The sequence below is a fragment of the Schistocerca americana genome, chromosome 4, assembly GCF_021461395.2.
Source record: "Schistocerca americana isolate TAMUIC-IGC-003095 chromosome 4, iqSchAmer2.1, whole genome shotgun sequence".
Taxonomy (NCBI): domain Eukaryota; kingdom Metazoa; phylum Arthropoda; class Insecta; order Orthoptera; family Acrididae; genus Schistocerca; species Schistocerca americana.
The window spans coordinates 738,307,857-738,324,071 of record NC_060122.1 but is presented as its reverse complement, the minus strand read 5'-3'; the positions used below and the strand labels follow the sequence as shown (position 1 = coordinate 738,324,071).

Genomic DNA, 16,215 nt, shown 5'->3' with positions numbered 1-16,215 from the left:
GTTCTACCATTCCTAGACCGGCAAGGGAACTTGCTGTTCCAACAGAACAATGCACGTGCCACCCCGTGCCACCCAACGTGCTCTAGAAGGTGTAAGTCAACTAACCTGGCCAGCAAGATCTCCGGATCTGTCCCCCATTGAGCATGTTTGGGACTGGATGAAGCGTCGTCTCACGCGGTCTGCACGTCCAGCACGAACGCTGGTCCAACTGAGGCGCCAGGTGGAAATGGCATGGCAAGCCGTTCCACAGGACTACATCCAGCATCTCTACGATCGTCTCCATGGGAGAATAGCAATCTGCATTGCTGCGAAAGGTGGATATACACTGTACTAGTGCCGACATTGTGCATGTTCTGTTGCCTGTGTCTGTGTGCCTGTGGTTCTGTCAGTGTGATCATGTGATGTATCTGACCCCAGGAATGTGTCAATAAAGTTTCCCCTTCCTGGGACAATGAATTCACGGTGTTCTTATTTCAATTTCCAGGAGTGTATTTGGTATCTGAGGGGCTAGTTGGTACATAAGCTTTTAACTCTGTGGTAGGTTGTAAGCGTATTGTCATATCGCTGGCTTGGTTGAGGAGTATCTTAGCGAGTGGCCGAATTTTTGCGGAGTCAAGCACATGACACGGAGCTGTTACGTTGTGCTGTCGGTACCCCTGCATGTAATTGTTATGGAAGTTTTAAGTGTTGCTACAAGTGCCACAAGTGCTATGACAGTGATGTAATGAGATATGGAAGTGGTTTCAGTGAAAATCGCGCAAAGAAGTAATTAAATATGAGCAGTGCCGCCGATAACGTTTCTGTGTATCCACTCGTTGCGTGTCGTACCGTACAGCATCAATCATCCACGCCGTGTTCGGTCTCCTAGAATGAACTAATGTGAATCAGTAAAAATCAGTTGCCACAAACGAGTGCAATCAAGTGCTAGTGTCTTGTAGCGAGCGTGAGAACGTGCGTTCGGCCATCGCGTTTCCGCATCATTAACAATCAGCCTCTCCGCGACGGTTACGCGCACGCTTGTACAAGTGAGAACTGAAAACTGAAAAATTAACTCTATGAACAGTGTTAATCATTACTAGTGACAAGGAAGACTAGTACCAAATTTCTGTGTATGCGTGACGAGCGTAAGAATTTTCGTTCGATCATTCGGTTTCCGCATCGTCAACAATCACCCGCGTCGATTCGGTTACGTGTACGCTCGTCCAAGTGATATTTTGGACAGATAATCATCAAGAATGTTAATTGGGATAAACACTTATGACTCAGAATGTAAACAGTGCAACCTGCGATTTTCTTATCGTCTCATAACATAGTTGTTCATACTAGACGTAGGATAGTGTTGTGTTTAATGTTGAGTGGCTCCCCTGCACCCGCTTGCATATTTAGATACATAATTTCAGGCAAGCCAGCAGCAGTGTGGAGCAGAACAGTACGACCTCCGCGGGAGCATCAGGTACGTGGTGTGGACAGGGCGCACGGCAGAAATGAAAACGCAGTTATAAGGAACCCCTGCCATTTGCACCCCCAGGTGTTGCGTTCAATTAATGTCTAGGCTACAATAATGCTTTCACTATACTTTTCACAGTAGCTTACCTGCATTCCTATTGCTTTATTCATTATTATACCTAATCTTGCATTACCCGTATTTCAATTTTTGTTTGTAACCTTATACTCATATGACCAGAAGTTCTGTTCATTCCGCTACCGCACTTCACTAATTGCCAGTATATAGAATTTCAACGAACTCATTATGTAACCTACCCAGCTAAGTGATCTAACATTCCACTCCCCTAACTGTAGAATTACAGTTTTGTTTTTCCTGATGATGACATTCCTATGTAACCTCCATCCAGAAATGCATTTGGGGGACTATTTCACCTCCTTAATGTTTTGACCCCATCATTTAAACCAACAGTAGAGCTGCATGCCCTCGGAAAAAGTGACGGCTGTAATCCTCTTGCTTTCAGCCATTCGCATCAACTGCACCGTAAGGCCATGTTGGCTTATGTTTCTAGCACAGATCAGTTAATCTTCCAGACCGCTACACCTGCAGCTACTGAAAATGCTGCTGCCCCTCTTCAGGAACCACGGGTTAGTCTGGCCTCTCCACTGAGAACCGTCCGTTGTGGTTGAACCTACGGCACTACTGTCTGTATCGTTGAGCCACCCCACCTCGGCAAGGCTCATGTTTCGTTGCTGGTAATGGACTTGGAAAGCAAGAAAAGGGAAGCCCTGCACTGCTTAAAGAAAGATAATCAAACGGAATTACGAAGGGTACTTGGAATTCAGGCCAATGTGCACAAGTTAATACAAGATTACAAATTACTACTTGGCAAAGCATTACATGCTTATACACATTTCTTGCTTATACACATTTCTTTAATCGTCAAGTGAACTGACACATTACCTGACAGGTCTTGGTCAGATTCTTACGTATATGTGCAAAACTAGAAGACAGATGAATGACAGTTGCTCCCGCGTCAGCGTGGAGCACATATTGTAGGAGAGCCTGCTCTACGGAAATTCAGCGGGTAATGGTCGTCGGGCGTTAATGACGCTGCGTCGCAAAGTAGAAGTGAGGAACGGGTCGACCTGGTGTACGTTGGACGATGCTGCAGCCGCTGTATCGAGGAGGGCCAAGGAGGACTTCACGATCCAATACAAGACACGTTTGCATGCTTCCAACACCACAGGAAAACGGTCTGCTCAAATGGAGAGCAGGTACTGAGAACGGCAACCACTGAACGAAACAGTTTTCAAGAATCGTCATCGGTTTTGAGCAAGCGATTATGGAATTGTGGATTATAAGAAGTTACATTGAATCGTGGAATCGACTGTCACATTGAAAACGCTGTAGACATGCTTCCTTGCGGCCTATGAATGTAGCGGACAACGTTTGTTGTCTGGGTAGGTTAAGGGCTGATTAAAACTAGACTAAACTCCGTCCGAACAGGCCATGAAGGCCCAACGGTACCAACCGGCCGCCGTGTCATCCTCACCCACAGGCGTCACTGGATGCGGCTATGGAGAGGCATGAGGTCAACACACCGCCTTCCCGGCCGTATGTCAGTTTACGAGACCGGAGCCGCTACTTCTCAATCAAGTAGCTCCTCAGTTTGCCTCACAAGGGCTGAGTGCACCCCACTTGCCAACAGCGCTCGGCAGACCGGATGGTCACCCATCCAAGTGCTAGCCCAGTCCAACAGCGCTTAACTTCAGTGATCTGATGGGAACCGGTGTTACCACTGCGGCAAGGCCGTTGGCTGTTTTAGGACTGATGCAATAACGGAAAAAATCTGCTGCAGTTTAATTGTACCCTAACGAATGAACAAAAATAGAGGTCTAGGAATTTTCCTCATAGAATCTGTAGTACCAAAAGTAGCTAAGCAATTTGTCGAAGGGTTATTAGTATTTTTTAGTGGTAGAAATTAGTTTTAAATTTTTCTCCTTTGACTGTAGTAGCATTAGTTTTCTGTATTACTGTTATGATGTTAGGATCTTTTCGTAACGTTTGCAGGTACAACCTGGAACAACAATCGTTGTCCGCTACAATATAAGGCCGCAGGGAAGCACGCCAGCAACGTTTACAATGTGACAGTCGATTCCACGTCCGAAAGAACAGACAGGACACTTTCATACATAATAAGTTCGTCTCGATGGGCAGGGAATCCACAGCCATCAATTCGGATGAATATTTACGTAGGACCTCCAGGGGGAATCAGAAACTACCGAACGTGGAAGACATGGAAGAGAACCGTGGCTAAGTGGTGCTAGGTAGGAATGTGAGTTGGACAGGAAACGAACCGAGATAGTACGCGCATTTACGATCAATACCGTTTTCGTGTGGAACAGAGATTAACGTAAGTGCCTAGTAAGCAGGAAATCCCGTGTTCGAGTCCCGATCAAACACACATTTTCCTCCGTAGCCGCTGATTCCGCATAAAGTCCTGATACAGCTGCTATCATTGGTTCCTTTCTCCACCTCCACCTTCAGTTTACATTAATTGTGGCCTTTGTTAGCCTTCCAGACAATAGCGTGCAATTGTGAAGAATAAATAAATGAATAACTACGTATGTGCTTAATCACTGGTAGCCATATGAAATGTGATGATAGACAGGTCTGTTTGGCTAAGAAATATCTGGTTGTTAGGCACAGCAAGAGATGGACTACAGCCAATGGAAATAAACACAGGAGTTTCTTGTGCGCTTAACATTTTGCGTGGTCCTCAGAGTTTTAATGTCCGAGGGAAAAATTATGATGTACTTTCGTTGATATACAAAATATGTGATACCTTCAACATGAATCCACATGAATACCAATAACGGCACTGAAAAAAGAAAGGCAAAGCTGTCGACTTTTTCTCATATCCTCTGCACGAACTGCCTTGACATTTCAACAATTCCATGTGGATTCTATTTCTTAATCTACTGACTTGCAGCCTGCAGCGAACGATAGTGTTGGCCCTACTTCTGAACACCCAATTTTCATAGGCCATTACATTTTCAAGTAAAGATAGCTACCAAAAAGTCGTTTGTTTTGGAAATCAGCCTTATGCAAACACAAAAAAATCAAATGGCTCTAAGCACTATAGGACTTAACATCTAACGTCATCAGTCCTCTAGACTTAGAACTTATGAAACCTAACTAACCTAAGGACATCACACAAATTCATGCCCGAGGCAGAATTAGAACCTGCGACCGTAACAGCAGCGTGGTTCCGGACTGAAGCGCCTAGAACCGCTCGGCCACCGCAGCCGACTTATGCAAGCATAATTAGTTTATTTTTATTTCCCCCAGACATGTTTCGACACCAATGTATCATCTTCTGTGGGCTAAATTTTTATTTCTGTAAAGTACATAATCACATTTGTAATAATTTAACTACTGTAGCCCTAAGAAATACAATATTTGAAATTTTCTTCGTTTTGTTTGGACACTCACCTTAAAATTACATCGCTAATTGAACTGTACTATTGTACATCGATTTTAGTGTTCGTTTTCGTATTTTTTTTTTTTTTTTTGACAGTATGTCATCTGCAAACTAGCCATGGAGAAAATTATTGCATATTTTTGGAGAGCTGTTTCGAGGGTAGAGGCTATGTACGTTTCTGTACTTACATTTTCGGTCCTGTTTCGTGTCCCTGGTTGGTGCCTCAATCAGCTACTATTTAGTGCATTGCTTTCACTAAGTTTTTCATAAATTTCCGCTCACTACTTCACCTCAGAAGCACTTTCACAAAATGTGGCGAAATGAGGTCTGAGCAGACATTTCTGACAATACACTCAGTGAGATGTGTCATGTCATTGTCGCTGCTCACTTGTTTATCGTTGGTCTTGTGTTTGTTATGGCACTGGTTTTGAATGTGTGTGTGTGTGTGTGTGTGTGTGTGTGCGCATACGTGCGTGCGTGTGTACGTGTGAGAGGGAGAGAGAGAGATGGAAAGATGGGTGGGGAGAGAACCAAGAAAACAGAAGTTTTTTTTGTTTTTTTGTTATGTTTTTTGTAGGGAGTCACCTTTGCATAGCTCATTGAGTGACCCAAACAGTGTTTTATTGCACAGTGTTGTATTTTTGTTCAGGACTCTCTTTCCCTGTATTATTGGTTTTTGTATGTGGTAGTTCCCCTCTATTTTTTTTTCTTTTTTAATAGAGACTGTTGTTTTCTCTGAGGATCTTAAGATCAGTCTCCTTGTTTCGCGACTAGGCCCATAAGAGAGTGTGAAAGCATTCAAGGCAGCATACTCTCATTGACTCTTTAAAAACCTTTTCCAGCGCGGCCACTGTGTTGTTCGCGGTAGGAAGTTTTGCTGGCGGACCATGTCCTCACACTATCTCCGAAACACGGAAACGCTCTCCGCGGCGCATCGCCTCCGTTCAGAGGCACTCTCAGCCGACGACGCTTCCTGCGTGCGTATTTTATCTTGACTGAAATAGCAGGGAGCTAGGTGGTGGAGTGGCAAAACACCATAATACTTTAGACAAATTTATTTAAATATTCAAAAACGAAGAGTGTGAAAGCAGATTTGATCCTACACATTACAATGCGCCCACAATAGACGAAAGGAAATAATGAATTTAATTAAAAACAGTACCAACCAAAACCAATTATTAAACTCACAGTTAAATACCTTGAGCTATTTAAGTAAATTTTTCAACTGATTAAACTCGTACAACTCAGTGATGATGCGTGAACTTTAAAACAAGAAACCTTCAATGTCTAAAAAATGCTCTTTAAAGAAAACAAAATACAAGGTTCACAACTTTAATTTCCAGAGCACGTGACCAAGATACTTCTGCTGTACAAAGTGAAGGCTCTTTTTGTAATGTGGTCACAAGAACGACCTTTGTTAAGCAGAAGGTACGCCACGGCCTCCATGTAACCGTTTATAATGTCAAGGCTTTTACAATTCAAGGTTTTTACAGTACGATAAATAAGCTAACTGTAACACAATATACAGGGTGTAAACGATATATGACGCAAAAACTTCCTCTTAATAGAGCACAATTAATTGATTTCAGGGGCCGAGACTTGTGTAAACATTCTGCACAATACTGAAAGAATTCATTAAACAGGATAAATGTGACAGTGAAGTACGGTACAACTGCCTGCGTATATGGTTATGTTGCTGTGGCAACAGGACATTTGCTTCTAAGTGAACACACAGTGCTCAGTCTGACATATGTTGTTATGTTTACTCGCATGTGCTTTTATTGCACCAATCGGATGTAAGCAGCTCTGTTGTCACTAGCTGTTGCATTCAGCTTAATGGCGGACGCCACAGTTCGAACAAACACAATGCCTAAATAACTGCACGTTAAATTCACTCACAGAAATTACGATTCATGCATGTTTCACACTAGCCAAAAGGTACTTAAGGGGCTCAGGAAAGGCTCAAAATCATGAAAAGTTCAATTTTTACTTTTTTGCGTTTTCTGAATCTGCAGACTATTACCTTTTAATAGATATATAATTTATTCAATTCCGAAGACTACAACTATTTTTAAATTTTTTTTGAAATGTGTTCTACATGGGCGTGACCCACTGTGGCGCTGTTAAACTGCTGTCAAATGGTGTTATTATTAACGTCCGTGTTCATCAGGTACATTTTAGTGATGTGAGATAGAGTATGTGTTGTGGCTAACCTGTGATGGTTCAATATATATCGCTGGTGTGATTGTCGATTGTTTCATGTTTATTTACTCTGTCGTTATCTCGAAAATATTCGTAATTAATTCTGTTTCTTGAGTCTCTGTTTTGTTGAAGTATAATAATGAGTAAAAGTAAAGTTATTAGAAATCCTCTGAAGGCTTTTAAGAAAAGGAGAAATGTTGGAAAGCCAAAGGTATGTGTTATTACTGTAAACAATAAAGACGATAACCAAGTGAGTGAACCTAGCCTCTCAAGTACACCTGCCCATAGCAGTCAAAGTGGGAAAGAAAATATTTCACAGAAGAAGCTTGGTTCAATGAGTGAAAACTATGAATGTTTTATGGGCGAATCGGATGTGAATGAAATATTTGATATGTCGGTTCTCAAAGGAATTTTTTCAAACTGTGTAAGATGTATTCATTGTAGTGAAGTTGGTCTGGAACTCTCCATAATAAAGCACGTAGGACTTGCTAGTGAAATACAACTGAAATGTGATAAGTGTTCATACATGACCACCTTTTGGAACAGTGTTGCAGTAACTGCAACTGAAGAAAATGGTAGCAAAATCTACGAACACAACAACGAGCGATGCTTGCTTTAGACAAGGAACGCCTTCGGGCTGTAGACAGGGCTGTAAAGAGTCTAGAAATACAAGCAAGAATAAACAGGAGGAGGAACAAGAGGAAGCTGGAGGAGGAGTTTGCAGAGGATGAAGATAATCCATCCTATGGACCTGGAATGCACTAAAAAGTTAATCCAATCTTTGTCGCTCGATTCCCAAAACTTTTATTTTCTCATACTAATTACATGTTTTCTAAGGATCTTCCAAACATATTTGTTTCAAACTTTCAGTAAATATTACACAGTACCTTCTGCATAATTTAATACAGCCTTTTTCCAAAAAACTGTATATTTTTGAATATATAAATAAAAAATTGCAAAAAAATGTTGTGAATTTTCATTACAATTGAAAAAAAAATCATCTTTAATAACTGAACAAAAATTTTGTAAAATCCCTGTGTTAAGTTGTAGCCCATATTCCAATAAATAATCTGTAAAAAGTTCAACTTCCTTCCTCAAATACTTTGTGAGGAATGATGTAATTTATAAGCGTTATTTTAACATTGCAAGTATAGGGCGTTCCGGAGCCCCTTAAAATATCACGCAGTGGCAGCAGCACTAAAATTATGAATGAAAGAAATAGGCATAGGATTAGGAACAACTACACTAATGGAGGTCAACAAAGTCTACATTAATAACAAAATGTCACTAACTTGACATTTATTTTAAAGAAGAAGCAAACTAAAGATTAGTTTCTTTGATCAAGTCCTAAGTAGAAAGTTTACAATTTTAATAGTTGTTTTAGTCTCTGACGAGAGCTAAAGCAGCTGCCCTTATCTGTTACGATACAGGCGGTGAGGTGCAATGTCGTCGGCAGATTATCGTTGCAGACAGCGTGTTGAAATCAGCTCCGTCGTCTGTAGGCGCTGCAGATGAATTATCTCATGTGAAATTTTACTTTCCAGTTGGCGACGATTTCATAAGTGGCGTATTATAGGCCAATGGATAGTTGGACGTTTTTACAGTTGTTGCCAACATTCAGCTTTTTACGAGCGATTTATTATTAGTTCTCTCATGCACAACGCTGAAGTAACACAGTTGAGTGGAGGGTTCAAATTTATTTCGATCGCAGAATTTCAGTCTGTTCGTTTACCAAGCGAATAACGAGACCGCGAACTCGCCTCTGTTGGCGGTAACATGCACACTCATAATAAACAATTCCCACACGCCTGTGGCACAATTAACAGTTCATGCACACGATAGCGATGGCGCGAATATGCACTGACATCATAAAGTATCTAAAATGCACACGGTACCACTTCAGCGAACACAGTTCTTTCGAGAACGCTGTAACTACAATGTAGTCTGTCCATACCTATATTGTCGTAGTTACGTGACACATTTCGTTTGGCGGTTTTACACAGTACAACCTCTCTCTGTTCCTCTCTCTGTTCCCTTTAAACGTTTTTACCTTGCTTTACAGGAAGGAGCAGAAATGCATCTCATCGTTTGTCAGTTTCGTTCGCACCGATTGTTTCACGACACGACATAGTCATCGCACTTTTTAACCTCCTTCCGCCTTCTCGTACAAACATGAGTGCAACACAACCTCTGCTCACACTGTTCGACCCTCATATTCCATACTCTGATCGCTCTCGCTCTGCTTTTACAACGTTTCAGTACACATTTTACTTTACAAAGTTATTCCAATCAAAATCAATGCAATAAAAGATAAACGAAGAATCAAAATATTTTATATATTCAATAGACAAGAAAACCTAATTACTTATGTCTAAAAGGTAAATAGCAGTTGCATATTATTATTTTCAACAAACAGTTACTGATTACATTATAGAACAAAATAAACACTGTGGTATATCACCAGAAATCCAGAATACGAAAATAAGAAAGCAAGAAACAAAACAGAAAAACACCTGGTATATAGGTCTCAGCCGGTGATCCCTTCACAAGCTGTATGAATTTATCGAGAACGCTTCCCAAAACTTCCTGCACGATCGCCATTTGTTGCTGTTTATCATAGATTTGTATCGTCATAATTGTCTACTCTTACACGACTACTTTGCAAATTCATCCGTAACGCAGTACAGTAGTCAACTTCACCTTCGTACTTTTAATTCTGTGCACAAAACGTATTGTCTGTTCTGGTACGCTTCCATTTTGTTATTAAATAAGTCATGACATAGTACAACTTACGAGTACGTATTTAATTTGCATTGTTTGAGAGATACCGGCTCTTTACTGCTCCGCATAAAAGGCAGAGACCCAGAACACGAAGAACGTATTTGATAGCTGAGGAACAAATTCAAGACCGTATCCACGAAGATCCTACTAAGAGTACAAGAAGCATCGTAGCCAAATCTGTTTATTGCACTTTGAAAGAGGAGTTTCTGGGTGTTGTGCGCCCTAAAACACTAATCATCATCATCATCATCAGGAGTTTCTGGGGCCTTACCACATTTAAGCATACAAGCGTTGGAAGACCAAGACTTCCCTCCGTAACCATAATTCTCAGAATGTTTTTCGTTGCAAAGTGCTCAGAATGATTTTGTAAACAAAACAGTTGTTATTCGAGATGGAATAATTAATTTCCATAACATGCACACGTGAAGTGTACACAGTCCGCGCCAAGTAGCAGTAACAGATTTTCAGCGCCTGTTTTCCGTGAATTTATAGGCGGGTATAATCGATTATTACATTATTGGGCCTTATGTCTTACCTACGCGACTGACTGCTAATAATTACCGAAGATTTCTAGAGGGAACATTGCCAAAAACTTTATTAGAAGATATTCTGTTAACCGTACGTCATAATATTTGGTTCCTCCACGATGGTACTCCACCCACAACGGTCACAGAGTACGAATGGTTTTTGAGTAAACGATTTTCAGGACGGTGGATAGGAGATCTTGGTCATCAATGGCCAACACGTAGTCTTGATGTAAATCCACTGGATTTTTACTTTTAGGGTAATATGAAAGAGCTTATTATTATCAGAAAGTAAATAACGTAGATGATCTTACGCAGAGAACTTTCGGTGCCGCCAATAGCGTAAAGATGTGTGTGTGAACGACTGCTACGAAACTCGATTCTCCGTAATGAAGCATGTGTCGAACGTAATCGTGGGCATTTTGAACATTTATTGTGGTATTGATGTAAGAGCAAACAGTCACGTGAGTTTCATTTTTCGTTACGGTTGTAGTTGTTGTGGTCTTCAGTCGGAAGACTGCTTTGATCTAGCTCTCCATGCTACTCTATCTTGTGCGAGCCTGTTTTTCTCTGGATAACTACTGCAACCTATATCCTTCTGAATTTTTTACTGTATTCATCTCTTGGTCTCCCGCTATGATTTTTACCGAACCCCCCACATCCAAACACACACGCACACACACATACACACACACACACACACACACACACACACACACACACACACACACACACACACTACTAAATTGGTGATCCCTTGATGTCTCAGAATGTGTCCTATTAGCAGTTCCCTTCTTTTGGTGAAATTGTGCCACAAATTTCTTGTCTTATTTGAACAGAAGTCCTATTCCTCCGGCCACCGATCTTCCCTCATTCCCACTATATCTAATTTCAACCTATCGATTTTCTTTTATAAATTTTCTAACCTGCTTGCTCAATTAAGGCATCTAACATTCCACGCCCCAATCCGCAGAATGTCAGTTTTGTTTCCCCTGATGGCGATGACCTCCTCAGTATTCCCCGCCCGGAGATCCGAACAGGAGACTATTTTACATGCAGAATATGTTACCCTAGAGGACGCCGTCGTCATTTGACCATACAGTAAAGCTGCATGCCCTTGGAAAAAAATTACGGCTGTAGTTTCCCCCTTGCTTTAAGCCGTTCGCAGTACCAGCACATCAAGACCGTTTTGGTTGATGTTACAAGGCCAGATCAGTCAATCATTCAGACTTTGCCTCTGCAATTACTGAAAAGGCTGCTGCCTCTCTTCAGAAACCACACGTTTGTCTGGCCTCTCAACAGATACCCCTCCGTTGTGGTTGTACCTACGGTATGGCTATCTGTATCGTTGAAGCACGCAAGCACCCTGCGGACGGCAAGGTCCAGAGTTCGTGGGTGCCGGGGGGTGGGGTGGGGGTAGGAAGGGGGGGGGGGTGATATAGAGTGGCAGGCCGCCTACACCTGAACGGATAATTTCTTGAAACATCTTAGAATAGGGAGATGCCCTACATTCTAACAGAGACACAGCCCACTCGAAGTAAGCTGGTCTAATACCATAACAGTAACAGCAGCACGACATTTGTAACATTGAATACAGGGCCTAAATGCCGTGCCGCTCTCGCACGGCGCACCACTGTTGAGGTAAATCCTCTGCTGTGTCCCTGGCTAGCGACGCCTGCCGAAGAATTCGCGAGACAGAGCCCTGTTACTCTCTGCCGAGGTCCATCTTTGCAACCACGACACCCTGCAGCTCGGTAAAGATGGGCCCAACAACATGCCGAATGGACCGCTCAGGATTGGCACTACGTTCTTTTAACCGATGAGTGTCGCATATGCCTTCAACCAGACAATCGTCGGAGACGTGTTTGGAGGCAACCCGGTCAGGCTGAACGCCTTAGACACAGTGTTCAGCGAGTGCAGCAAAGTGGAGGTTCCTTGCTGTTTTGGGGTGGCGTTATGTCGGGCCGACGTACGCCGCTGGTGTTCATGGAAGGCGCCGTAACGGCTGTAAGACATGTGAATACCATCCTCCGACCTATAGTGCATCCATATCGGCAGCATGGCGAGGCATTCGTCTTCATGGACGACAATTCGCGCCCCCATCGTGCACATCTTGTGAATGACTTCCTTCAGGATAACGACATCGCTCGACTAGAGTGGCCAGCATTTTCTCCAGACATGAACCCTATCCAGCATGCCTGGGATAGATTGAAAAGGTCTGTTTATGGACGACGTGAACCACCAACCACTCCGAGGGATCCACTCCGAAGCGCCGTAGAGGAGCGGGATAATCTGGACCAACAGTGCCTTGATGAACTTGTGGATAGTAAGCCACGACGAATAAAGGCATGCATCAATTCAAGAGGACGTGCTACTGGGTATTATAGCTTCCGGTGTGTACAGCAATCTGGACCGCCACATCTGAAGGTCTCGCTGTATGGTGGTACAACATGCAATGTGTGGTTTTCATAAGCAATAAAAAGGGTGGAAATGATGTTTATGTTGATCTCTGTTCCATTTTTTGTACAGGTTCCGGAACTCTAGGAACGGAGGTGATACAAAACTTTTTTATGTGTCTATTATTTTATTCCGGTTGCCAAGAATGACGTCTAATTACTAACTCACAGGAACTATCTACTTCAGTTTCGCTACCATATAAAGTGCTTCTAACAGCAACAAACACACCACCGCCGATTGTATTTATCCTATCCTTTCTGAACACCGTTACGTCCTTCGCAAAAAATTGCCTATAACGATCTGAGGATCAGTGCAATCTGTTAGCGCTTGGAGCTGTGGTACTGTCCCAACACAGCTACGACAATTACCTCTTATACCGATGGTTCCTGTATCTACGTTTCTTCCTGTGTTCAGCCTACACTCTTTGATACTGAAGCCTTTTTCGTGTTTCCCCAAGGTACTCTAACCTAAAAAAACGCCGTCCAAGCCATATAGTACCCACTACCCGCGTGACCGTCTCCTGTTGTAATGGACTCATGACCTGTTTAGTGCAACCCGAAACCCCACCACCCTTTGGCGCAAGTCGAGAAATATGAAGCGTACACAGTCGCAGAACGTTCCAAGCCTCTGATTCAGTCCATCCACTCGGCTCTGTACCAAGTCCAGCAATCAGCCTGTCGACTATGCTGCAGATGGTGAGTTCTGCTTTCATTACGCAAGCAAGACTGGTAGCCTTTACCACTTCTGAAACCAGAGAGAATCTCTCCCTATCCTAAGCGACACATGTCATAGGCACCGAAGTGAGCCACCACCTGCAGTTGGCTGCACACTTTGCTCTTTATGCCATCCGGAAGGACCTGTTCCACGTCTGGAATAACTCCACCCGGTATGAACACGAAGTGCACACTGGCTTTCTTCCCACCTTGGCAGCAAATAATGGAACAAATATGTCGAAGCATGTGTAGGCGAGAAATGTAACTTAATGAGAAAATGTGTTGTGCATCAGTAGGATTGGAAAATCCTCTAATTTGTTCTGTAGACACTACTAGTGTAACATTATAAAAAACAAGGGATGATTCATAAATAATCTGTCGATCTGTTACTTATACATTTAGATAACACTTCGTATTCGTGGAGATATGGTAGGGCTCCATTTGGTTAGAAAACAAACTCCTGATCCATCGTGAACACGAGTACATTCATTTGCCATACGATAACGGCAAAATTTAAAAGTTTGCCTTTTATTTTGTGGTAGAGAAATGTGTTTTCCATCCGGTGCAAGTCTCTTGACATGATGCATCTTGCGTCTCAGTATTACTGTTTCTCATATTTTCTAAGAGTGAGGGGTCCCTGCTGCAGAACTTCCACAGTCATAAAAATCCAACATATGTATGTAGTTTCGATGACACCCGAAAATAACAGTATTTCACCATACGTTAATGAAGCCGGAGAAAGAGCAATACACAATGAACTTTCCAAAATTAATTACAGAATTTTTGCGGTTTTAGAGAATTCCCCACATCTGGAGCAGTGCTGTAATTTTTCTGGTTCACAGGAGACGAAACAGACATAAAAACCCTGTAAGCCGTTAAGACTATTATAGGCCCGTACTGTATTCACGAAAATAATTATCGCCAACCAAATAAAACAAAATATAACTGTACTCAAGAAGTGAAAATAGCATTAATAGTTTTTTTTAAGTTGTCAGCAGGATTATAAACCGAAGCAGAGAACATGAATTACGACCATGACATACATTTATGTTGGTGAAAAGTTTGTCGCACCATCTGTTCTAGTAGCCATTGAGAAACACAACACTGATTCACCCTACGCCAGTACCCTAAAGAGTATGTACGTCAATGATGCAGCTTTAACTAGTCTGAATCACGTTACTAGGAAATTTAAAAGAAGAATATTATGTTTCATCAAAGCTGAAGAAATAGATGTTGCTAAACCATGATTGATCGAAATGCTTTTGCTGTGAACACATTGTGGCTTTTGCCTCACGTGTGGATGAAATTTCAGAAAGGTTGGAAGAAATTAATAGATCAAGGTTAGAAATAGGACTGAAAACCGATTATAACAAGACTAAAATGATGTTCACTGCAAGACAAAAAAACGACACACCACGAAGGAATTATCCGAATGAGATGGAAATCCGTAGATGTTATGTACATGTACAAACAAATAATTACATCTATTCAAGAGAAAGAGCTTCAAATGGTTCAAATGGCTCTGAGCACTATGGGACTTAACTTCTGAGGTCATCAGTTCCCTACTAGAACTTAGAACTACTTAAACCTAACTAACCTAAGGACATCACACACATCCATGCTCGAGGCAGAATTCGAACCTGCGACCGTAGTGGTCGCGCGGTTCCAGACTCTTGCGCCTAGAACCGTTCGGCCACCCTGGCCGGCACGAAGAACTTCACAAATTGAGAAAATCAGTAACGTGTTGGTCCACTTCTGGCCCTTATGCAAGCAGTTATTTGGCTTGGCACTGATTGATGTTGTTGTGTGTCCTCCTGAGTGATGTGCCAAATTCTGTCCAACTGGCGCGTTAGATCGTCAAAATCCCGAGTTGGTTCGAGGACCCTTCCCGTAATGTTGTAAATTTTCTCAATCGGGGCGATATCCAGCGACATTCCTGCGCAATGTAGGCTTCGGCAGACACGAAGACAAGCAATAGAAACTCACGCCGTGTGCGGGCGGGCACTATCTTGCTGAAATGTAATCTTGCGATTGGCCATGAAGGCCGATAAAACAGGGACTAGAATATCGTCGATATACCGCTACGCTGCAAGCGTGCCACACATCACAATCAAAGTGGTCCTCAGATGAAATGAAATGGCACCCCGTAGCATCTCTCCTGTTTGTAGGGCCGTATGGCGGGTGCCAGTAAGGTTTGTAGACCTATCCCATCTGCATTTGGGGCGTCTCTAGTCACGTTAGGCCTGGAATCTCAATGACTGGAGTAGGATATTGTCTTCACACTAATGACTCAGCTTCGATGACCAGGGAAGACGTATCTGAAGACGCCGCAGACAGCAGTGGGTTACCACCTCACTGTCGCCCACCATACGGCCCGACAGGAGTGTCATTTCTTTTCACAGCAGTACCGCTTTGGTTTTCATCTGCGGCACCCTAACATGACAACGGTAAGTCGACGATATTCTACGCCCTGTTTGGTTTCCCTTCATGGCAAGCCATATTCAGCTTACATTCCAGCAAGATAATGTCCGTCCGCACATGGTGAGAGTTTCTATTGCTTGTGCCTGCCAAAGCTTACATTGACCGCCAAGGTCGCTGGACCTTCCA

At 42.6% G+C, this 16,215-nt stretch overlaps 1 protein-coding gene and 1 pseudogene across 2 annotated transcripts in view; one reads left to right on the top strand and one right to left on the bottom strand.

Annotated features, from left to right (window-relative positions):
- Positions 1–16,215, top strand: part of LOC124612947 (Na(+)/H(+) exchanger beta-like) — a 1,149,910-nt gene that overhangs the window by 117,604 nt on the left and 1,016,091 nt on the right. The gene's annotated exons all lie outside the window — the stretch shown is intronic.
- Positions 3,147–3,264, bottom strand: LOC124614144 (annotated as a pseudogene).